This window comes from Ictalurus punctatus, chromosome 16 (genome assembly GCF_001660625.3).
Source record: "Ictalurus punctatus breed USDA103 chromosome 16, Coco_2.0, whole genome shotgun sequence".
Taxonomy (NCBI): Eukaryota; Metazoa; Chordata; class Actinopteri; order Siluriformes; family Ictaluridae; genus Ictalurus; species Ictalurus punctatus.
Window position 1 is genome coordinate 16,207,278 of NC_030431.2, and position 25,204 is coordinate 16,232,481.

Consider the following 25,204-nt stretch of genomic DNA (forward strand, 5'->3'; position numbering starts at 1 on the left):
AATAATTTATTTAGGTGCAGATGTGAAAACTGTAGAATCTGTCATAGAATCCCCAGCAAAGTTGAAAACATCTGCTGCTTGGAAATACAAAAGTTACTATAATAAATTACTACAGAGTAAACATATTTATTCAATATTCTTTTTGGGAAACATTTCCACACTAGCAGTTGTCACATATTTGAACATTTGTAAAATACGAGGCCATACAATTTTTTTGAACGTTTTCCTTTTCCTTTAATGCCTACTGTTGAATGCATTATAATCAGTTACTGGCTTGTCTTCCTTCTTAGGTTGTAAGACGATTGAACCAGGTTACAGACCCTCCAAAGTATATGATACACCATCCAGGCTTCGAACTGAACTGTGTGAGATCTTTGAGGTGAATCCTTACACGCTGCTGAACTTTTATAACATTTAAAGAGCTGACTATGGACCTTTGGAGGTACAGAACAGAAGAAGATTTTTTTATGATATGCTATTGTGTAAAACAATATTTTTAAAAATTGTTTCATAATACCACAGCTTCTCAGGAAACCGAGTCATGGCTGGGCTGAGATATGACAGAACCCCCCCAAAAGGGCTCACTCCGGGAGCAGAGTTCTTTCTGGGTCTCCCCCGGGGTTGTGGAGCCCGGTTGGGGTTGTGGAGTTCAGGGTGAGCTGCATGGAAGTCCTTACTGAGCTGTGGGTCCAGTATGTCTTGCGTCAGAATCCAGCAATGTTCTTCTGGTCTGTAGCCCTCCCACTCGACTATATATTCCAGCTTACCCCTCCTACACCTAGCGTTGAGGATAGTCTTGATCAGGTATGCCCATCAATCTCCAGTGGTACCTGAGGGGTTTCGAGGGCACCTCTGTGACTAGAGGTCCTGTGATGACGGGCTTAAGTTGTGACACGTGGAAGGAGGGGACTATGCGGCTGTGTCGAGGTAATTCCAGACGATACGTGACCTCATTGATTTGTTTGAGGATCTTGAATGGCCCCGTGTATCTTGGGGTGAGTTTTTTGCAGCTATGTGATTGTCTCAAATCCCTTGTGGATAACCAAACCTCATCACTGAGCTGGTAATGTGGATGCTCACTGCGGTGATCCGCTTTATGTTTGTATGTGTGTACGTCTGTCTCAGGCACTGGTGTGTGTTGGACCAAACTTGTTCGCTCCTCTGGAACCACTGATCCACTGCTGGTGATTTTGTGGGAGTCGCATTACAAGGAAACAGTGGGGGTTGGTAACCTAGTATGCACTGAAATGGTGTGAGACCCGTGGCTGAGTGTCGTAGTGAATTTTGTGCATATTCGGCCAACGGGAGGAATCTGCTCCAATCCTCGGGGTTTGAGGCACAGAATGTCCTAAGGAACCAGCCTAGCTCCTGGTTGACTTGTTCCACTTGGCCGTTAGCTTGTGGATGATAACCAGACGTGAGATTGACTGTGATCCCCATTTTTTCCATAAAACTGGACCATACCCTGTACATGAATTGAGGTCCTTGATCACTGACGATTTCCTCCGGGATGCCAAAGTACCTGAATACATGCTGAAATAGTAATTTGGCTGTCATCAATGTGGTGGACAGGGCGTGTAGTGGAACGAGCCTTACTGACTTAGAAAATCGGTCCACCGTTACCAAAATGGTTGTGTTACCTTGGGACTTGTGTAGATCTGTAACAAAGTCATTAGAGGTTTGTAACCATGGGTGTTCTGGTATGGGTAGAGGTTATAGCTTGCCAGTAGGAAGTGTCCGTGGTACTTTACTCTGCGCACAAGATGAACATGACACCACCACTCTGTGTATCTCCCTCTCCATATTAGGCCACCAGTACTTCTCCCGTAACAGGTGGTAGGTGTGTTGTGCCCTTGGATGACCTGTGCCAACCACTGTGTGGGCCCAGACGACAAGTTCCTGTCGGTATCGTTTAGGCACAAATAGTCTTCCCGAAGGGCATGTTTCTGGAACTTGTGACTGGGGGATGTTTTCTAGCGCTTGATCGAGCTCCCACTCCAGGGCACTAATAATAAAAGAGGGTGGTAAGATGTACTCTTTGTTGTTCCTTAGAACCTCAGTGTTGTCCAAACGAGACAGGGCATCAGCCTTAGTATTCTTGGAGTCGGGTCGGTATGACAGGGTGAACTGGAACCTGGGAAAAACAGTGACCATCGGGCTTGACGGGGTGACAACCTCTTTGCAGTATGTAGATATTCTAAGTTTTTGTGATCAGTGAATATGACGAAAGGGTGTGTAGCTCCCTCCAGCCAGTGTCACCATTCTTCCAGGGCTAGCTTAACGGCCAAGAGTTCTTTATTGCCCACCTCGTAGTTTCTTTCGGCTGGTGATAGTTTTCGTGAAAAGAATGCCGCAGGATGGAGTTTGGGCCTCTCTCCGAGACGCTTTGAGAGAACAGCTCCTACGCCTGTCTCTGATGCGTCGACCTCCACCACGAATGGTTTGGATGGGTCTGGGTGCTTGATAATGGGAGCGGTTGTGAAGGCCTTCTTGAGCTGATCTAGTGCTGCTTTGGCAGCTGAGTTCCATGGCAGGCGTTTGGGCTTTCCTTTTAACAAGGACGTCGGTGGGTTTGCTATGGAGCTAAAATTTCGGATGAACCTTCTGTAGAAATTGCAGAATCCCAGGAATCTCTAACTCCTTTACAGTTGCAGGCTTGGGACAGTCTATTACTGCTTTTACTTGGTCCATGGTAACCCCCTCAGGACTGATGATGTACATCAGAAATGAAATGGTGTCTTTATGGAACTTGCACTTTTCGGATTTGACGTACAGCTGGTGCTGGAGTAATCATTGCAGGACTTTACAGACATGGTGAAAGTGCTCCTCCGTGGAACTGGAATAGATCAATATATCGTCAATGTATGTGATTACGTTACGTCCCAGCATGTCCCTTAAGACATCATTTATTAGACACTGGAAGACAGAGGGAGCGCTAGAAAGCCCATATGGCATTACCAGGTATTCGTAGTGCCCGGATGTGGTGCTAAACCCTGTCTTCCACTCGTCTCCCTCTCTGATCCGGACCAGGTTGTAAGCACTGCGGAGGTTCAGCTTTGTGAAGACGGTAGCAGCGTGGAGTTGTTCTAGAGTGACTGGTACTAACGGAAGAGGGTAGCAATACTTGATACAGCATTGGTTTAGACCCCTGTAATCTATGCATGGTCGTAACCCTCCTCGCTTTATCTCCACAAAGAAGAATCCTGCGGAGGCTGGGGACGTACAGTGTCTTATGTAGCCCTGTTGTAGTACCTCTTGGATGTATTCCTCCATAGCTCTCTCGGGGGGGCGTAGTGCCTGGAAGCAGATTGATGGCGCAGTCGTAGGGCCGATGAGGTGGTAATCCACTGGCCTTTTCTTTACTAAACACCTCACTGAGGTCCTGGTATACAGTGGGAATGTGGACTGTGGTAGTCTTGGTTGGGCTCTCGATGGAGGAGGTCGCTAGGATGATCACGGGTGTCTGAAGACAATGTTTGATGTAATGAGGGGACCAGTGCATGATCTCCTTGTGAGTCCACGAAATACCCGGGTTGTGGTGTTCTAACCAGGGGAGGCCTAGGACCACTGGATGTCTGGCGGACACTGTAACATAGAAAACCATGCTCTCCTGATGGAGTGTTCTGGTCTGGAGTTTGAGTGGTTCTGTACAATGCGTGATGAACCCCCCCAATGGGGGCCCCATCAATGGCTTGAATCCGTCGTGGTGTGATTAGTGGACGTACAGGGGTGTTGTGCTGCTGTATGGTGGTCTGGTCAATGAAATTCCCCGCCGCTCCTGAGTCAATCAGCACTTCTAAAGTACAACATAGTCCTGAGTATTCTACTATGACCGGCAGCAAGAATGCAGATTGAAATGCGCTCTGGGTTAAAGGACCCAAACTCTCACCCCTGGCTGATGTAGCTTAGCCGCTCCGTTGTCTCCTACATCACGGCATTGCTTGAGAGGTGCATTGTCGTACAAAGTGCTTCTCCTGACCACTGTAGAAACAATGAAGCTCGTGACACCATCTCTCTCTCTCCTCCATGTTTAGCCACGCCCGACCCAGCTGCATGGCTTCATCGGGGAGACTTTGCACCGCAGCATCGGCCTCGCTGCGTACTGGGCGGTGGCTCTGTAGCAGGCAGTCTAGGCGAATAGCCAGGCTAATTAGTGAGTCAAGATCATCGTGACATGTCAGTTCTGTCATTATGTCTGGATTTAATCCTTGGCAAAACATAGACTTGAGGGCGGGTTGGTTCCATCCGCTCCTGGCCGCTACAGTACGAAACTCTAAAGCATAATCTGCAACGAAGCGTGTCCCTTGCTTCAGGGTCAGTAATTCCTCTCCAGTCTCCCTTTTATCTGGAGAGTGATCAAAGACAATCCAAAATCGCTCCGTCAGTTGATCCATGGTAGTGATGGTGCTGTCTCCCTGTTCCCATTCCGCCGTAGCCCAGAGCAGAGCTCTCCCGGTCAATAGCTCCATGAAATGGATAATTTTCCGACTCTCCGGCATGTCTGGGTAGCTGGAGAAAAACAGGGAGCACTGGAGGAGGAAACCACGGCAGCGTGCCGGATCTCTGTCGTATTTCTCCGGCGCTGGTATGGGAGGAAAATGCGCAGTCGTCGGTGTAGCGACCGGCATGGCTTGAGCTAGCCTAGCCACCTGCTCAGTCAGGTTGGCTAGCTGTTGTCCCTGGTCGCTAATAATCCGACCGAGGCCTTCAACAGCTTGATGCCACCGTGGATCCCCCGCTGCTTCCATTTGGAGGCGAAGTAATCTGTCACATACCGTGGGGAATACGGAAGTGAAGTATAATCCAAAGGAGTAAACAAAGTTCGTAGTCGAGAAACAGGCAAGGGTCAGGTGATCATGCAAACGAAACAAAACGGGGAGAGGCAGAAATCGAGGTCAGGAACGTAAACAATGGCCAAAGTCACTTTGCAATAAACACGGTAGAAGGCTTTGGATAACATCAGAGAAACTAGTCAGCTGAATGTTTAGATCGCAAGGTTTGTATGCATCCAAAGTCTCTTTTCATCTGTGGTGAGAGGGTGAAGTGATTGGCTGCAGGTGTGTGTAATCAGAATTCCGGGGAAGATGAGCGCATGCGTGTGTGGGATTTGTAGTCCTCAGCGGCCATGTTAGAAGTTGGTGTTGCTTCTCGGGAAACCGAGTCATGGCTGGGCTGAGATATGACAGTGGGGTCCGGAAACACCTCTTCGAAGACAAGCTTCATCAGGTCATTTGCATCGTCTAAAAATATTGTATACAGATGGAAATTCTATTAAATTTATAAATTAATACTGATCCACAACCTTGAGACCTTGAGAATCTTGCAAATGTATCACTTTTTATTAAATATCTGTGTGTAAAGTGTAGATATAGGTGTATATGTGTAAATAAAATATTTTAAAACATACTGTATGAAGGTACTGTTTTAACTGGCTTTGCAGTGCATTCAGCCTTCTTGGATTTTGGGAAAATGAGCTTGTACATCACTTGTCCTGCTGATGTTGTTGAATGCTCACGATCTGCATTTTCATTTTAATACATGGCCGCAAGGTATAACCCGCAATAAATGAATACAGTAAGATAAAATAAAAGTAAAGGTAAAATGTGAAATAATTTAAACTAAGTAGCCACTTATAAATATATGCGTTTAAGGATGTTTAAGGACGTTACTCTACACGTTTATATGTAAAAATTCCCACAGCTGAATATCAATACTACAGCTACCACGTTAGCAACACAAAACTCTGTATATGAACACACAACAGCAGAACAAAATATTAAATAATTTATGTTATGGAAGTAAAAATGGACTTCGGACGATGAGTTTTGGGCAGGTCTTTAGCAGCGCTCTGTTAGATAGAATAAATCCTTTTGCGGGAAAATGGGTTTTGGGACTTTGCAGAGCTTATACATAAACAAACATACAGTGAGGGAAAGAAGTATTTGATCCCCTGCTGATTTTGTACGTTTGCCCACTGACAAAGAAATGATCATTCTATAATTTTAGTGGTAGATTTATTTGAACAGTGAGAGACAGAATAACAACAAAAAAATCCAGAAAAACGCATGTCAAAAATGTTATAAATTGATTTGCATTTTACTGAGGGAAATAAGTATTTGACCCCTCTGCAAAACATCACTTAGTACTTGGTGGCAAAACCCTTGTTGGCAATCACAGAGGTCAGATATTTCTTGTAGTTGGCCACCAGGTTTGTACACATCTCAGGAGGGATTTTGTCCCACTCCTCTTTGCAGATCTTCTCCAAGTCATTAAGGTTTCGAGGCTGACGTTTGGCAACTCAAACCTTCAGCTCCCTCCACAGATTTTCTATGGGATTAAGGTCTGGAGTGGCCTAGCCAGTCTCCAGGACCTTAATGTGCTTCTTCTTGAGCCACTCCTTTGTTGCCTTGGCCGTGTGTTTTGAGTCATTGTCATGCTGGAATACCCATCCATGACCCATTTTCAATGCCCTGGCTGAGGGAAGGATTTTCTCACCCAAGATTTGACGGTACATGGCCCCGTCTATCGTCCCTTTGATGCGGTGAAGTTGTCCTGTCCCCTTAGCAGAAAAACACCCCTAAAGCATAATGTTTCCACCTCCATGTTTGACGGTGGGGATGGTGTTCTTGGGGTCATAGGCAGCATTCCTCCTCCTCCAAACACGGCAAGTTGAGTTGATGCCAAAGAGCTCCATTTTCATCTCATCTGACCACAACACTTTCACCCAGTTGTCCTCTGAATCATTCAGATGTTCATTGGCAAACTTTAGACGGGCACGTATATGTGCTTTCTTGAGCAGAGGGACCTTGCGGGCGCTGCAGGATTTCAGTCCTTCACGGCGTAGTGTGTTACCAATTGTTTTCTTGGTGACTATGGTCCCAGCTGCCTTGAGATCATTGACAAGATCCTCCCGTGTAGTTCTGGGCTGATTCCTCACTGTTCTCATGATCATTGCAACTCCATGAGGTGAGATCTTGTATGGAGCCCCAGGCCAAGGGAGATTGACAGTTCTTTTGTGTTTCTTCCATTTGCGAATAATCGCACCAATTGTTGTCACTTTCTCACCAAGCTGCTTGGCAATGGTCTTGTAGCCCATTCCAGACTTGTATAGGTCTACAATCTTGTCCCTGACATCCTTAGAGAGCTCTTTGGTCTTGGCCATGGTGGAGAGTTTGGAATCTGATTGATTGAATGCTTCTGTAGACAGGTGTCTTTTATACAGGTAACAAGCTGACATTAGGAGCACTCCCTTTAAGAGTGTGCTCCTAATCTCAGCTCGTTACCTGTATAAAAGACACCTGGGAGCCAGAAATCTTTCTGACTGAGAGGGGGTCAAATACTTATTTCCCTCATTAAAATGCAAATCAATTTATAACATTTTTGACATGCGTTTTTCTGGATTTTCTTGTTGTTATTCTGTCTCTCACTGTTCAAATAAATCTACCATTAAAATTATAGACTGATCATTTCTTTGTCAGTGGGCAAATGTACAAAATCAGCAGGGGATCAAATACTTCTTTCCCTCACTGTACACTGCACTCCCAAACAGAAGGAAAACGTGAAAAATCATGTTATGACCCCTTTAAACAGCAAAGGGGGACTAAATATGTAATTGGATGTTCAAAAAGTAATTATGGGTGTGATGGTCAGGTGTCAACAAATGTTTGGCCTTTAAAATCAATACCATATTCAGCTACTCAAAGATCGCATCTAGCATTGCTTTGCACAATGCTACACTGAAAAACATGACTGTGAATAGAATTGGATTCCAACCCCTGTCAGCCCTGTTTTCTACAAACGTAAGCCAAACTCAGTCTCCGTCATAAAACACACTTAATATTCACATTAACTGAACAATTTTAAGTTTAAGAAGTGGTAGCTTGGTGGTAGCTTGGTGGTTAGGATGTTGGACCTCTAATTGGAAGGCTGTGAGTTCAAATCCCAGCACCACCAACCTGACACTACTGAGCATTTGAGCAAGGCCCTTAACCCTCAATTGCTCAGTTATATAACAAAAAAAGGATAATTGTAATTTGATTTGGATAAGGGTGTCTGCCAAATGTAATACATGTGTAAATCATAAATGTCTGTACTTCAACTGATTTTTGATTAAAAATCACCATTCTCTTCCATCTCCAACATTTAAAACTAAGACTGTAAGTGACACACTGCATTAAGCAATTCATCATGTGGTTTCAAAATATGAAACAATACCTTATTTTGCATCTTGCTAAATAACTTATTGTCAGGTAACACATATCCAGGCTTGGCTCCTTATTTAGTTATTTAATGATGTGAAATTTAAGGTTGTTTTTAGTGATGTTCATAAAAGGTTTTTGTACAAATTCAGGCATTTGATGGGAACATGTCCACAGAGTGAGTGAGTGAGTGAGTGAGTGAGTGAGTGAGTGAGTGAGTGAGTGAGTGAGTGAGTGAGTGAGTGAGTGAGTGAGTGAGTGAGTGAGTGTGTGTGTGTGTGTGTGTGTGTGTGTGTGTGTGTGTGTGTGTGTGTGTGTGTGTGTGTGTGTGTGTGTGTGTGTGTGTGTGTGTGTGTGTGTGTGTGTGTGTGTGTGTGTGTGTGTGTGTGTGTGTGTGTGTGTGTGTGTGTGTGTGTTGGGTACTAGAACACGCAGTAAGTGATGTTAGTCTCTACAGGTCACTGATGTCTTAGATGATTTTCTCATTTAAATGTCCAACATCACACATATATCCAACAGGCTGTATTTTTTTGGAAATCAAAGAAAAGAAACAGTAAAACTTTAGCAAAGTGATCTTTCTCATAGTTCGCACTCATTAGTCCTTGTTCTGTCCTTAAAAAAAGATGTGCATATACAGATTTTAAGACAAGCTGGGGTCGATAATGAGGACAGAAATCTCAATTAACACAGAGGAATTCTGGGAACCAGTGAACTTCAAAACACCATCATGGCATTTTTAATGATGGTGACATTTGACCTTTTAGAGAAGCAGTTTGGGTAGAACTGGTCTGTCAGTGGTGTATGATGAACTTCAGATTTGACATTGAAAGAACTTGAGGGGGGACATGTGCTATACAGTGACATAAACCAATCAGCCATAACCTTAAAACCACCTGCCTAATATTGAGTAGGTCCTCCTTGTGCTGCCATATCAGCTGTGACCCATTGAGGCATGGACTCCACAAGACCTCTGAGGGTCTGCTGTTGTATCTGGCACCAAGACAATAGCAGCAGATCCTTTAAGTCCTGTAAGTTGTGAGGGTGGGTGAAAGGAAATTCTCTTATATCATGTACTCTCATATTTTGAACTGTATTAAGACACCTTGGATACGGGGAATACTGGGTTATAATTTCTGTTTGTGTGTCTCTGTGCTATCAAATACCTATGATGAATGTATATATTTAATTACCTCTTTAAATAAGCTGATTAACTGCCATCCTTTCTTATTGCTGGCACATGTATTTTCTGTCTCTTGAAAAGACTTATTTTCATAGTGTGCTGTGTGTTTTGTTTTGTCTATCTGGCTGGCACCTGCACCAGTAGAAACTGTCCACACACTGCCGTTATCAATGTATATAAATACTTCTGCTCTGCATGAATAAAATGGGATGTCTGTGTGAGCATGCATGAAGTCAGTGTGTATTCATTTTAGACCCCCCAGGCCTGAACGCTCCACGGTGAACCACACTTTCTAGCTCATAGCAGCACAGAACTAAAAGTTAATAAAAGTAATTGTAGAACAGGCTGAAAGGGCTGACGGAGGTCTGGAAGACATAATAATTATGTTCCTGAGATACATGGAAATCTAACAGTGGGCCTCCATGGATTGACTTTGTTTGTCCAGCACATCCCACAGATGTTCAATCAGATTGAGATCTGGGGAATTTGGAAGTCAACACCTTGAACTCTTTGTCATGTTCCTCAAACCATTCTTGAACAATTTCTGCAGTGTGACAGGGCACATTATCCTTTTGAACGAGGCCACTGCCATTGTGAAATGGTGACTGTTGCCTAGAAGCGGTGTACTTGGACTGCAACAATATTTAGGTACGTGGTATGTGTCAAAGCAACATCCACATGAATACCAGGACCAGTATTCTCAGCAGAACACTGACCAGAGCATCACACGTCCTCTGCCAGCGTGCCTTCTTCCCATTGCTATTTTTGAGATGCTCTGACCCAATCATCTAGCCATCACAGTTTGGCCGTTGTCAAAGTCAGATCCTTACACTAGCCCATTTTTCCTGCTTCCAACACATCAACTTTAAGAACTGACTGTTCAGTCGCTGTCTAATATATCCTACCCATTGACAGGTGCCACTGTAATGAGACAATCAATGTTATTCACTTCACCTGTCACTTGTACTTCCACCTAGTGTTTATCATACAGAGCTATGTTGGAATTTATCTTTGCATAAAAAAAACATTGCATAAAAGTCAACTTCATCAACCAAAAAAAAAAAAACCTTATATAAAAATATAAAAAATTGTGCCCAGTAATCATCTGTGGTGACCTTGTCATGCAACACAATGTAATTAGTGCTATACTACAAAAATATGTTTCAATATGCTGGAGTAACAAAGACTGGAGTAACTAAAATTTGGTGTCTCTTTTGCCTCCCTGGAAGGCAATGATGAACTCTAGCATGTTGGGGTAGGGTTTCTCAAATTTGCTAACATTAACTGGCTATATTTAAATAAGTTAGCTTGTTTTCTTTGCTAATGCAGGCTAGATCATCATAGATTCCAGTAGCTAACATATTTCACTAAGCAGGAAATCAAATTCTAGCTAATGATATATTTTTGGTTATTTACATGATATTTTACTTCTGATTAATTCATTAGCAAACTATGTATATGACCAGCATGTTTTCAGGCATATGAGAGATGTTTTCTGGCAAAATGATGTGATTGCTTTAAAATGAAAATCATCTTCTAACAGGTTTGCATAAGTAATAAAAGTTTTTCACATGAAAACATGACATTACGTCAATTTCTTCAGTTATAAACATTTACTTTTTACCTTTTAATACTTGGGTACATTTAAAAGTAGCAATGTTTTTACTTTATTTTTTGGTATTTCTGGTTGGATACTTCCAATTTTAACTAAGTAAGAGTTTAATACATTATCTCTACTTTCACAAGTATAATTCCTCAGTACTTTTCTAACCCTAACTGTACATCAAAGAAGCACCACTTACAAAAGAAGAAGAAGAAGAAAAAAGTTAAACCCAGAAACCGTAAGTATGCAGAGATGAATAACAGTGCGTGCTGATGGTGGTAGTAGTAATAATCTTACTCCTGAGAAACCTCCTTCAGGACCAAATGCATTGATGGTTATTGGAGATATTGGTGATACTGTAACAAACATGCTCTGTCCGTACATCCAGTAGCTTTAATACTGTTAAGCCTACTTGTTTCACACTTTGACTACATTTTCAAATACAAAATATAAAAACAATACAGAGGCCTACATTAAACAAAATACCTCTTTCTCTTTAACCTTACCAACACATTACAACTATATATACACAACTATTGAAATAACCGTACTTCAAAAACTTTAGCTTTAACAAATACAGAGAAATGTGCACATGTCCAGGAGCAATGACCATAAACAAAATAAATGTCAACGTCGGAAGGCCGCCATGTCACTTACATTTTTTACATGGGAGCTAGCTACACCAATTCAAGGTCTCTCAACTGAATAAACCACTGTTTTACACATAAAATGTTGTCAGAACAACATAATTTAGGCTTTAAAAGTCCTTAGAAATGTATTGCAGCAAAATATCACACACTACTAACCTGTTTTGGACAAGAAAATCAGACACAGGAGATGTTAATTGTGATTGCTCAGCAGGCTGTTCTCTATCCGAGAAGCCGAAGCATCGCGTAGCCCTACTAGCGCTCACATAAATGAACACTCCCCCTTGTGGCAATTGCACCCTCAAAAATACAGCTCAAATCCATTGCAAACATACTTACAAATTGTTCCTTTTGTACAGGCCAATACACAAAACAACTTAACAATTGTGACAATACATTTGTAGGCATCACAGTAGTACCACTGCTGACAAAAAAAGTTTACTCGAGCAGAGAGATTTCTCCCCAGAGCTGGTGAATGCATCTGAAGAGTTTTGATGATTTCATTGTTGATGAATGCATGGTTAAAGTAAAAAAAAAAAAAAAAAAAATCTAAATAGAGATGAACATAAGCTAGTTTATAATCCACATAATATTGAGGGGAAACAGCAAAATTGTGTCACGTTTTTATCACCAGCTAGCCAAAATCACTTTATGCATTATTAAAAGCCCAGCGCCATTTTTATGTACTTAAAAGGGAGCGGAACCTGCAAAAACGCCTACATATTTTTTTACTTGCTTGAGGGGAACCACCCAAATGGAACCAAAAGGCGCTCAAATTATCATCAGTCGAAACATTAAATTAGCAACCAACACAAAAAATAAAGCACTTATGTCTTAAAAAATAAAGCTTATGTCTTACACACTTTAGGTCAATTAGAAAAAAAATAACTCAAAATTGGCGGTCTAAAATTTGTTCCCTAACTAACTAGCCATTTACCAGGAATTGGCATCAGTCCTTTTAGCAATTTCACTCTTTATATGTAACTTAAATAGCATTGCTGTCTCTGCCATTGCAGATTGCTGCACTAAATTCATACATGTGCAGATGTCACATGCTAGAGTCTCCCGAGATTACACCACCAGGTCCTGAAGTGCCAGACAGCTTGGAGCTTAGTTAGTTATATCTGCTCATACTCAACCACAATGTATTATTATTATTATTATTATTATTATTATTATTATTATTATTATTATTATTATTATTATGTTGTTGTTGTTGTTGTTGTAAAATAATTATTTAAAATGCAGCTATGTTGTTGAAAACATTATGTTGATACAACATAAAGATCTTGGCAAAATTTCAACATTGATTTATAAGTATTTTTTTACCTTTCCGCAACCATTTAGCATCAATCATTGTTTAAACGTTGTACCTGTACATGTTTCAGGAGGTTGGCTGTTGAGCTGTGAAATGTCAATATCTCATTGGGCTTTGGCTCACTTATTTTGCAGATAATAATTATGCTGATGTCTTTGAAGCATTTAAAATTTAAGATACCTGAAAAACTGGGCATGATTCTCATCTGTCTCCACTGTCTCAGAAATTGCTGCTGCTGACAAGTATTTGGAGCATTAATTGTACACTTTAATCAGGAAACTGCTTCATCAAATTATTTAATTAATTGCACATATCCCCAGATCTAATGATCTTTTTGATGATAACTACTTTCCATTATTTAACAATGTTAAGAAGGATGTAATATATTATCTTATATATTATTATCTTATCTTTCTTGGAAAGAATTAATGTTACCAAAATGAACATTTTACCTCGATATTACCTCTTCCCTTCCCTACCTGTCCATGAAAGTAAATAATGTTTTAAACCTGTAGATAAACCAATCAGCTCCTTCATTTGGAAGAATCATCCACCAAGAATTGTATCTGTACGTTCTATACGTTCTACGCTCAGTATCTGGACTTTCTATATTTTCCTCACTATGTTATAATCCTGATCTACCTTCCTCTATTGGTACCACACTATTTATAGGATGGAAAATCTGTGGCATAACTTCTTTTTAACAAATATATAATGATAAATTCTTAAATATTTCTGTGATTTACAAACTAAATTTGGAATCGGAAAAATTACTTTTACAAATATTTACAAATTCACCACTCAATCAGCTTATGAAAAAGGGATCAAAAGGGCAAAAAAGTCAGAAGAAATTCTGAAGAAAAAGTTAAAGAAAACTTAGAAGAAAGTTCAGAGGTTTGTAAAATCTTGAGAAACTGATTTTGTTTTTTCTGATGGCAGAGAGATCTTAAATTCATCTTTCCAGGCGAACAATGAAAGATCATATATGATAACGTTTTTCCCCACTCTATCCTGAAATAAAATAATTGAACAAAACTACAAATTCCTGAACTGAATCTATTTAACCCCGGGCTGTCTTAAGATCTGTCCCCTAAGTGCTATTGATGCAAGACTTACAAAGGGACATTACTTTGTATTTTCTGGGATTGCAAAAAAAAATGCACGTTTTGTTATTGGTACTTGACTTTGCAAAAAAAAAAAAAAAAAAAAAAAAAAAAAGTAACAAATATAACACATGAAAAGAGCCCTATTGGATATAATTTGGTACATATATGAATCAGTCATTACATGTGATTTCCAATACATATTTGGGATTGATATCCTATTTGGCAAAGAGATGCATTTTGCTATTGGAACAAGGAACAACCTCCTCCATTTTAATTATTCAAACAAAAGCTAAATGAAATACTGTAACTGGAACAACTGATGTACAACTTCAAAAATAAAAACAAAACCTTCATAAAAATCTGGGTCCCGCTTATGATGTGTTCTTAGCCCTTCCCATATACTCCATGTATTATAAATATTTCATAGACTTCATCTATAACTAATATTTATTACTTTTCTTTATAACCTATCATTAATTATTAATGCATTCATAATACAACCATTATTCTTTATTTTTGGTTGGGTATTGTTTTTTTTTTTTTTATATATTGAAAAACCCATGCGAACCCATGCAGCTCGGAAGGGCACGGTCCCGCGAGTAGGAGAGGGAGAGAAGACGCAATGAGTTCCGGTGCTTCTACTGTGGTGAGGACACCCACGCCGTCCGCCAATGCCCGCACAGGAGGCGCCGAGGGAACGGGAGGCGCACTGACAACCCACCTTGTCATGCCCAGGTGAATCCTAACCAGTCTTGTACGTCTCACGTATTTTCTGTACCTGTCATGATAGAACATTCAGGCCGTTCTTTTGTTCTTTCAGCACTCATCGACTCCGGAGCAGCGGAGAACTTCATAGATGAGAAGACGGCGCAGGAGCTCAGCCTTTCCATACGTCCCCTCCTCCGTCCTCGTGAGCTCCAATCCATTGATGGGTCGCCTATAGGGGGAGGCGTAATATCTCACAGCACACACCCTGTCTGCCTTCAAGTTAGCGCCCTTCACCATGAAACTCTGGTTCTTTACCTCACGGTCTCCACCAGACACCCCGTTATACTCGGACTCCCCTGGCTGGAACTGCACAACCCCCAAATTTCCTGGACTGACAAGCAACTCACCCAATGGTCCCCATATTGCTTGCAGAATTGTTTGAGGGGCCCCACGGTCCCTTTGGCCACCACTACTGTGGAGAGTCCCCTGTTGCCTGCCCCAGTTAAAATTCCCCCTGAGTACCACGACCTCAATGAGGTGTTCAGCAAGGAGAGGGCCAGTTGTCTCCCACCTCATAGGCCCTACGACTGTGCCATTGACCTCCTCCCCGGGGCCAGCCTACCTCAGGGCCGTGTTTACCCGCTCTCCCAAGCGGAGCAGCAGGCCATGGAGGAGTACATACAGGAGGCTCTCCGGCAGGGGTACATCCGACCGTCCACATCCCCTGCGTCTGCCGGGTTCTTCTTTGTGGAGAAGAAAGGAGGGGGCCTCCGACCATTCATTGATTATCGGGCCCTCAACCAAGTGACCGTCAAGTACCGATATCCACTGCCTCTCGTCCCCTCAGCCTTGGAACAGTTACGGTCCGCCACCCTCTTCACTAAGCTGGACCTCCGCAGCGCTTATAACTTAATTCGTATTAGGGAGGGGGACGAGTGGAAAATGGCCTTCAGCACCACCTCTGAACATTATGAGTACCTGGTCATGCCGTATGGGCTCGCTAACGCCCCCTCCGTGTTCCAGAACCTGATCGATGACGCTCTGAGGGACATGCTAGGAAGGTACGTCATCGCCTACATTGACAACATTCTGATTTATTCAATCTCCCTGGAGGAACATGTCCAGCATGTCCGGCACATACTGCAACGCCTCCTGCAGTACCAGCTGTACGTAAAGTCCGAGAAGTGCGAATTCCACCAGCACACAATCTCTTTCCTGGGGTATGTCATTAGTCCAAGGGGAGTCGCCATGGACCAGCGTAAGATTCAGGCGGTCGTGGAGTGGCCCACTCCGCAAACCGTCAGGGAGTTGCAGCGTTTCCTTGGCTTTGCAAATTTTTACCGAAGATTCATTAGAGACTTCAGTAAAGTAGCGCAACCCCTGATGTCGCTCCTGAGAGGTAAGCCCAGGTGACTGCTGTGGACCCCAGTTGCCCAGGAGGCTCTGGAGAGACATAAGCAGGCTTTCACCACGGCTCCCATTCTCAGACACCCGGATCCCTCCAGGCCGATTGTCGTGGAGGTCGACGCGTCGGAGGTGGGAGTGGGAGCAATTCTATCACAAAGGTTTGGCGAGAGTCCCAAGTTACACCCCATGGCCTTTTTTTCCCGGAAGTTGTCGCCAGCAGAGCGCAACTATGATGTGGGGAACCGTGAACTTCTGGCCATCAAGCTGGCCCTAGAAGAGTGGAGACACTGGTTGGAGGGGGCAGTACACCCATTTGTTATCTTCACGGACCATAAGAATTTGGAATATCTACGAACCGCCAAGCGGCTCACTCCTCGCCAAGCCCACTGGTCCTTATTCTTCTCCAGGTTCCAGTTCACCCTGTCTTACCGACCTGGTTCAAAGAATACAACGGCCGACGCTCTGTCTCGCATTTATGCCCCATACGGAGAAAGAGAGTTACATTATGCCTCTCTCCTGCATAGTGGGCACCCTGGAGTGGCCCCTAGCACAGAACTTAGCCCGTATTCCCAGTGCAAGAATCCCAGCAGCCTGTCCTCCCGACAAACAGTTCGTGCCTAAGCGGTACCGTCTCAAACTCATCACCTGGGTCCACACAACTTTGGCCACGGGCCACCCGGGGGCCCGCCGCACTTACCAACTGCTGGCTGAGAAGTACTGGTGGCCCAACATGCCCAGAGAGGTTCAGCGCATCGTATCCTCGTGTTCCTCTTGCGCTCAGTCCAAGGGCCCACGTGCGCTCCCGGCTGGGAAGTTGGTGCCCTTACCCATACCTGAACGTCCATGGTCCCATCTGGCCCTCGATTTCATAACCGACTTGCCAAAGTCGCAGGGGAACTCCGCGATACTGGTGGTCGTAGATCGGTTCTCAAAGTCCCTGCGCTTAATTCCATTACCAGCCATCCCATCTGCCTTCACCACGGCGGAACTCCTGTTTCACCACGTCTTTCGCTACTTTGGCATCCCCGAGGAGATTGTGACTGATAGGGGGCCACAGTTCACATCTCGGGTTTGGGCCAGCTTAATGAAGAAGATGGGGGTCGCCATTAATCTCATGTCCGGTTACCACCCCCAGGCCAACGGACAGGCAGAACGGGCCAACCAGGAAGTCATATGGTTCCTTCGGACTTACTGCTCTGCCAACCCAGGGGACTGGAGTCAGTACCTACCATGGGCGGAATACGCCCAGAACTCGCTACGGCATTCCGCCACCCAGCTCACCCCATTCCAGTGTGTCTTGGGTTACCAACCGCCATTATTCCCCTGGAACGCGTCTCACACGGACTCGCCAGCAGTGGATGAGTGGTTCCGCCATAGTGAACAGGTCTGGGAGCGTGCCCATCAACAGCTGGTGCAGGCGTCCCACATCGCTAAACGATAGGCCGACCGGCGCCGGAGGGCTCACCCTATTTATCGACCCGGGGACAGGGTGTGGCTAACCACAAGAGATTTGATACCACTCACTGGCACAAAACTTGAACCGAAGTATATCGGGCCCTTCCGAATTCTGAGGCAAATTAATGAAGTCACGTATCGTCTGGACCTTCCGAGACACAGTCGCATCGCCCCGTCTTTTCACGTCTCACTTCTCAAACCTGTGATCTCAGGCCTCTTGGCCACAGCGGTGCCGGAAGATTCCACACCGGAACCGTTGGAGACTCCAGACAGAGGAGAGGGGGACTTCAGTATCTGGTAGACTGGGAGGGGTATGGACCAGAGGAACAGTGCTGGGTCCCAGCCCGAGACATTCAGGACGCAGGCCTGCGTAAGGACTTCCACGCGGCTCATCCAGACAAACCGGCCCCCCCTTGGGGGGGGGCTCGGGGAACTTCGGAAATCGGCGCGGCAGCTCACAAAGTGTAGTGCCGCCCAGGGATGTGGCGGAGGAGGACTACACTTCCCAGTCATACCCGTACTCGAGTTCGCCAGAGTTCTAATCACGAACACCTGCAAACACCTGAGGTTATATAAGGGCCTCCCTAGCATTAGCCGCTTGCGAAGTAACCGCTCAGCAGCCTCGTCTCTGTTTGTTTACCAAGCCGATTTCATTAGAAGTGTTTTCCCTGGGGCTCGACTTCACTCTCGTCTCTCACTACGCTTTTGCCTACGTCCCTGATACACAGCTTATCTGTTCGGTCCCGACTCGATTCTCGTTCTGGATTCTTCCTCACGTCATCTCTCCGCTCGCCCGCACTTGTCTCTGTCTACGCTTCGTAACACCTACATCACCACAAGTTGTTTGGAAGGGTTTCAAGGAAAAAGCCTTTACCCTCATCCAAAAACAACTCAAGCATCTTCAATTTGCCAGACACTACTGGAACTTCAAATGGGACTGGGTTCTATGGATGAAACCAAAATAGAGCTTTTCTCTGTGTGCACACACAAAGAGGTAGCCATACGGAAAAGCGCCTCATGCCCACAGCTAAATATGGCGGTGGCTCTTTAATGTTTTGGGTCTGTTTTCTGCCAGAGGACCTGGACATTTTGTTAGGATACATGGCATCATGGACTCAAATATCAACAGATATTAAATGAAAATCTGACTGCTTTTGCCAGGAAGCTTAAAATGGGTCATGGTTGGATCTTCCAGCAGGACAATGATCCAAAACATACATCAAAATGAACACCAAAATTATTTACTGACCACAAAATGAAGGTCCTGCCATGGCCATCCCAGTCCCCTGACTTCCACAAATCCACAAAGCTCATATTTATTATACAGCTCCCGTTTGATATTAAAAAATGTTGTTTTCAATATAAATAACACATAAAGTGGTGCGAAGAACACAGAGCCCTAGTGCAAAATCAGCAATAAAGTCTGGGTCTTTAATGATCTAAATATTTGGGTCTTCTTTATTTTCATCTGTATTTCTTTTCTTATTAAAACCTTCTACACATAATTTCTTAGTCCAGTAATTCACTATGATTGTTGGTGTGTACTTCTAAGCGATGGGTCCACTTTTCTACTGGATAAGTCATTGCCATGTATAACAGCAATTTGAGAGCTGGTCTGAAGACAAAAGCATTGCTGTGCATTCTTACTAATGTCCCCATGCACTGCCAAGTAAATTCATCATTGTGTCTGTCCTCCATATACTGTTTGCCCAGATTTCATATCTACATAACAATTTAATTACAACATACTTAAATTATTTAAGTTTGAGTGCATTACTAAAAATTTTAACTAGATTCTACTAATTTGTAGACATATTTCAATGTATGAATAATTTTAAGTTAAATGGATTAAAATTATTAAGTTTTTGTCCTGACCACGCCTCCCCACTGGTTAGCTGTTGCAGAGTCAGGGGAAGCCATTTTCTTGTGGTTGCAAGTGAATTTGAGGAGCTGTTGATGAGTGGTTAGAAAGTATGTTTTAGCCAAGTATCTAAGTATTTTAGCTAAGTATGTTTTTACTGTTTCTTTTTTCTACTGAGAGGCTGTTTGTGAGTAATAAAAAATATAGTTTGAAACAATTTTGGACGTGTTCTCCCACTTGAACTTGAACCAGTCAAGTTGAGGGAAATTTTTTTTGTCTGTTCATTTTAAATGTAAAAAATATTGTTTGAAACCATTTCGGATGTTTTCTCTCGCTTGAACCCCTGCCAGGTGAGTTGAGTGGACATTTTTTTGTCTGTTCATTTTTATAGTCTTTTTTTTTCCAATAGAGGTGCTGTTTGTGAGTAGTAAAAAAAAAACATTGTTTTCAGCTTTAACAAGCTAGCTTTTCACTCACGCGTGGTGGACACGATCCCGTTTGAACTCGCCGACATTTTTTTGTCTGTTCATTTTTAACAGTGACAAACATTGTTTTAAACAGTTCTGCGCTGGGTGGAATCCTATCTCTCAGACAGATCCTTCAAGGTATCATGGAGGGGAGGTATTTCTGAAACTCAGCAACTCACAACTGGGTTTCCACAGGGGTCAGTTCTGGGTCCACTGCTCTTTTCTATCTACACTACATCTCTAGGGCAGGTGATTGAGTCTCATGGCTTCTCATATCATTGCCATGCTGATGACACCCAGCTCTATTTGTCCTTCCAGTCTGACGATCCATCAGTCTCTGCACGTATCTCTGGATCACGTATCATTGTGGGGTCATCCACAATGCTGTTGGCTTTGCGGATGCAGCGTGTGGTGTAAATGTCTGTGATGGCGAGAGAGACCCCGATGATATTCTCAGCTGTCTTCACTATCCGCTTCAGGGTCTTGCGATACAATGAGATGCAATTTCCGAACCAGACAGTGATGCAGCTGCATAAGATGCTCTCAATAGTTCCTCTGTAGAATGTGGTGAGGATGGTAGGTGGGAGATGGGCTTTCATCAGCCTTCGCAGGAAGTAGAGACGCTGCTGGGCCGCCTTGGTTATGGAGCTGGTGTTGAGGGACCAGGTGAGGTTCTCCGTCAGGTGAACACCAAGGAATTTGATGCTCTTGACGATCTGCATGGACGAGCCATCGATGTTCAGTGGAGAGTAGTCACTCCATGCTCTCCTGAAGTCAACAACCATCTCTTTTGTTTTGTCCACATTCAGAGACAGGTTGTTGGCACTGCACCAGTGCATTACCTGCTGCACCTCCTCTCTGTATGCTGACTTGTCATTTTTGCTGATGAGACCCACCACAGTCGTGTCATTGGTGAACTTGATGATGTGATTGTAGCCGTACAATGCTGCACAGTCGTGAGTCGGCAAACTGAACAGCAGTGGACTGAGCACACTCTGCATAGAGTTTTCCTCACATCAGCCGTGGTTAGACACAGCACCTGGTCGTTGGGAGGAGGGGGTGGTCTTCCTCGCTGCCACGTCATTCTGTGCCTCAAACCGAGCGTATAAGTTGTTCAGCACATCTGAAGGGAGGCATCACTGTCACAGGTGGGTGATTATTGTACTGTCGTTGCTGATTGCCTGAATGCCCTGCCGTATGCACCATGTGTCGCCGCTATCCATGAAGTGACTGTGGATTTTCTGGGCATTTGCATGCTTTGCCTCTCTGATGGCCTGGGATAGTTTGGCCCTCACTGTTCTTAGGGCCACTTTGTCACCTGCCCTGAAGGCGGCGTCTCGGTCCTCAGTAGTGCTCGCACCTCCGCATTCATCCACGGCTTCGGGTTGGAGCGTGTGGTGATGGTCTTGGAGACGGTGACGTCATCAGTGCACTTGCTGATGTAGCTGGTCACTGACACCGTGTATTCCTCCAAGTTGGTGGAGTTGCTGTCAGTTGCAGCCTCTCTGAACATGTCCCAGTCAGTGTGCTCAAAACAGTCCTGAAGAGCAGAGATGGCTCCTGTTGGCCAGGTTTTCACCTGCTTCAAAACCGGTTTGGAGCCTCTCATGGGCGGTCTGTATACTGACATTAGCATAACAGAGATGTGGTCTGCGTAGCTGAGGTGAGGGCGGGGCTCTGCCCTGTACCCGCCGGGGATGTTTGTGTTAAGAAGATCCAGCGTGTTCGCCCCACTCATTGCAAAGTCAACATGTTGATGAAATTTAGGGAGCACTGACTTGAGATTCGCATGGTTGGAATCTCCGGCGATAATAAACAGTCCACCGGGGTGTGTGTTCTGCAGTTCGCTGATATCCCCATACAGTTCACAGAGCGCCTCCTTAGCATTAGCGCTTGGGGAATGTATACTCCGATTATCAGAATCGGAGAAATCAAATCGGATCAGATTTGATTTCTTGTTTTTGTGTTTTTCTGTATATCTCATAATAAATAGTTTTAGATCTTAGTTTTAGAAAAGTCCTAAAAGTTGGAAGTTGAGGACTAAGGCAGTGAGAATCACGCACACAGGTAGGGTCTCTTCAGTGGTGCTGTAATGGTAGTGTTAAAATCTACATTCATAATGAAGTTCTATCTTAACTGAATTTAGAGCTTCACGTTAATTGGCTGTTAGTTCAGAGAAACAGTGGGCCAGCCATTGTATTAAATTTTGGGTTGATTTCCTAAATGGCATTTACCTGCAAATTAAATTTATTGAAAGATTAATGATTTACTATATCTGAAATGTTTAAAATCTAAAATGTCTAAAATGTCTAAAAAGTTAGTTATGAGCCTAGATTTAACATTTCATCAGTTTGCTGGTGACAATGATCTTGTATAACTGGCGAGATTGTTTGGAAATTGGAAATAGTATTATGGTACAATGCCTCAGGGCCAAGGGTGCTGTAGTACACTATCAAAGCATGTCTAATAAGGAAGTGCTTTGTCTCCGTCAGCAGGATGTGCATGAAACACGTGTCAGTCTTTTGAAGACGACAAATGGGGCATGGAGAACAGCTCAGCAAGCAGGCTTGATTTACCCTAGCCTCCTGCTTCAACATCCAGCACAAACAAGATCTCATTATCATGCCCTCATCTATTTGCATAACACTTAGAGGGAACACACTGGGTGAATGATCTAGTCAAAAACTGCTGCAAGGAATTAGTAGCCCTCTGCTATTTAGTGACTCATACATATGGAAATCCTAACACACGCCAACACCATTTTAATAACTGAGATAATGAGAACAAGATTACACAAGAGTACATTTACAAAGCATATGCACTTATAAAGTGTCCAGAAAATCTCACACAGATGTCTAAAGTGGTTATGGCATAAAGTGAATACAATTTCTTAAAAGCACACTTCAGCTTTATATTGTTTAAATTACAGACTGGAGCTTAGAATACAAACAGCTGACTCTTTACAATTAAGACTGGAGAGTTAGTGCTACATGGATAATTAAAAGATATTCAGTATCTCTGTTTGTATGTGGTCATTCAGTCATGGATTGTAGCATGAGGATGTGTATCTGGGCTTTTTTTGCTCTCTAAGGAGGCAGATATAGAAGAAACATGTTTGGCATGGACATTTGGCACTTTAAGTCACATAGGATTTTGAATATAACTCAAAAGCCATAACAGTCCAGTATTTGACAAATTGGTAATTCCACATTTGCTCATTTGAACATTTGTTCAGCAAGTACCCATATTGCATTTGGTCACCTTTCTTCAAATGGTACCAGGAATACCTAACGAATGTGCAGTCCTAGAAATAGTGAAGACTCAATAGTCACAGAATTATTACTAGTCAGTATTCAAGTCCTAGAACAAGTCAGAGAACTGCCATTTTGAAAAACCCAAACAATCTAGAATATTTTCTTTTTCATTTTACAGAACAGTATAGCACAGAAATTGTCAGTCATAGTGGGACTGTTAATCATAATTAGCATTTTTCTTTTCATTACATTTTTTAAAAAAATAATTTTTACATTTAATTTATAATTGTATCATCTGTTTTCATTTATTGATTAGATTCATTTATTTCCACGCATTAAGGTTTTCTTGCTTCTGTGTTCTCATGCTTCTTTATATACCCACCCTTTACAGGGCATAACACAGTGGTGTTGTATGTTTGTAACATACGTTCTTTTTCTATTAAATTAAACTTTTTATTTGCATGACTGTACTTACCTGAATATTACTTATGCATTAGGAAAACAAAAAGAACAGCAATAATGACAAAAAATAAAATAAAAAAAAGTAACACCAATACAAATATTAAGAACAAGGCTAATAATAACAACAACAACAATAAATAAAAATAATAACAGTAGCAATAATAATAATAATAATAATAATAATAATAATAATAATAATAATAATAATGTCTGATAGCCATGTTCATAATGATAATAGTAGCAATAAAAACACTAACAGTACCACCAATAAGGCCAACAATAATAACAGAAGGGACTGGAAGGTTGGCGCTTGGGTGGTTGGCTGAGATTCAGACTCAGAAACGTGTTACTCATTGTATTTCTGTTGTATTATGCCGTTTGACAGCATTGCTTTTTTCCCTCTAAGATTAAAATTTGAGATTTAACTACTGGCACATCATTAATAAAAATAGTTACAGTGAGGGAAAAAAGTATTTGATCCCCTGCTGATTTTGTACATTTGCCCACTGACAAAGAAATGATCAGTCTATAATTTTAATGGTAGTTGTATTTGAACAGTGAGAGACAGAATAACAACAAAAAAATTCAGAAAAACGCATGTCAAAAATTTTATAAATTAATTTGCATTTTAATGAGGGAAAAAAGTATTTGACCCCCTCTCAATCAGAAAGATTTCTGGCTCCCAGGTGTCTTTTATACAGGTAATGAGCTGAGATTAGGAGCACACTCTTAAAGGGAGTGCTCCTAATATCAGTTTGTTACCTGTATAAAAGACACCTGTCCACAGAAGCAATCAATCAATCAGATTCCAAACTCTCCACCATGGCCAAGACCAAAGAGCTCTCCAAGGATGTCAGGGACAAGATTGTAGACCTACACAAGTCTGGAATGGGCTAGAAGACCACTGCCAAGCAGCTTGGTGAGAAGGGGACAACAGTTGGTGCGATTATTCGCAAATGGAAGAGGCACAAAAGAACTGTCGATCTCCCTCGGCCTGGGGCTCCATGCAAGATCTCACCTCGTGGAGTTGCATTGATCATGAGAACAGTGAGGAATCAGCCCAGAACTACACGGGAGGATCTTGTCAATGATCTCAAGGCAGCTGGGACCATAGTCACCAAGAAAACAATTGGTAACACATTACGCCGTGAAGGACTGAAATTCTGCAGCGCGCGCAAGGTCCGCTGCTCAAGAAAGCACATATACATGCCCGTCTGAAGTTTGCCAATGAACATCTGCATGGTTCAGAGGACAACTGGGTGAAAGTGTTGAGGTCAGATGAGACCAAAATGGAGCTCTTTGGCGTCAACTCAACTCGCCGTGTTTGGAGGAGGAGGAATGCTGCCTATGACCCCAAGAACACCATCCTCACCGTCAAACATGGAGGTGGAAACATTATGCTTTGGGGGTTTTTTTCTGCTAAGGGGACAGGACAACTTCACCGCATAAAAGGGACGATGGACGGGGCCATGTACCGTCAAATCTTGGGTGAAAACCTCCTTCCCTCAGCCAGGGCATTGAAAATGGGTCGTGGATGG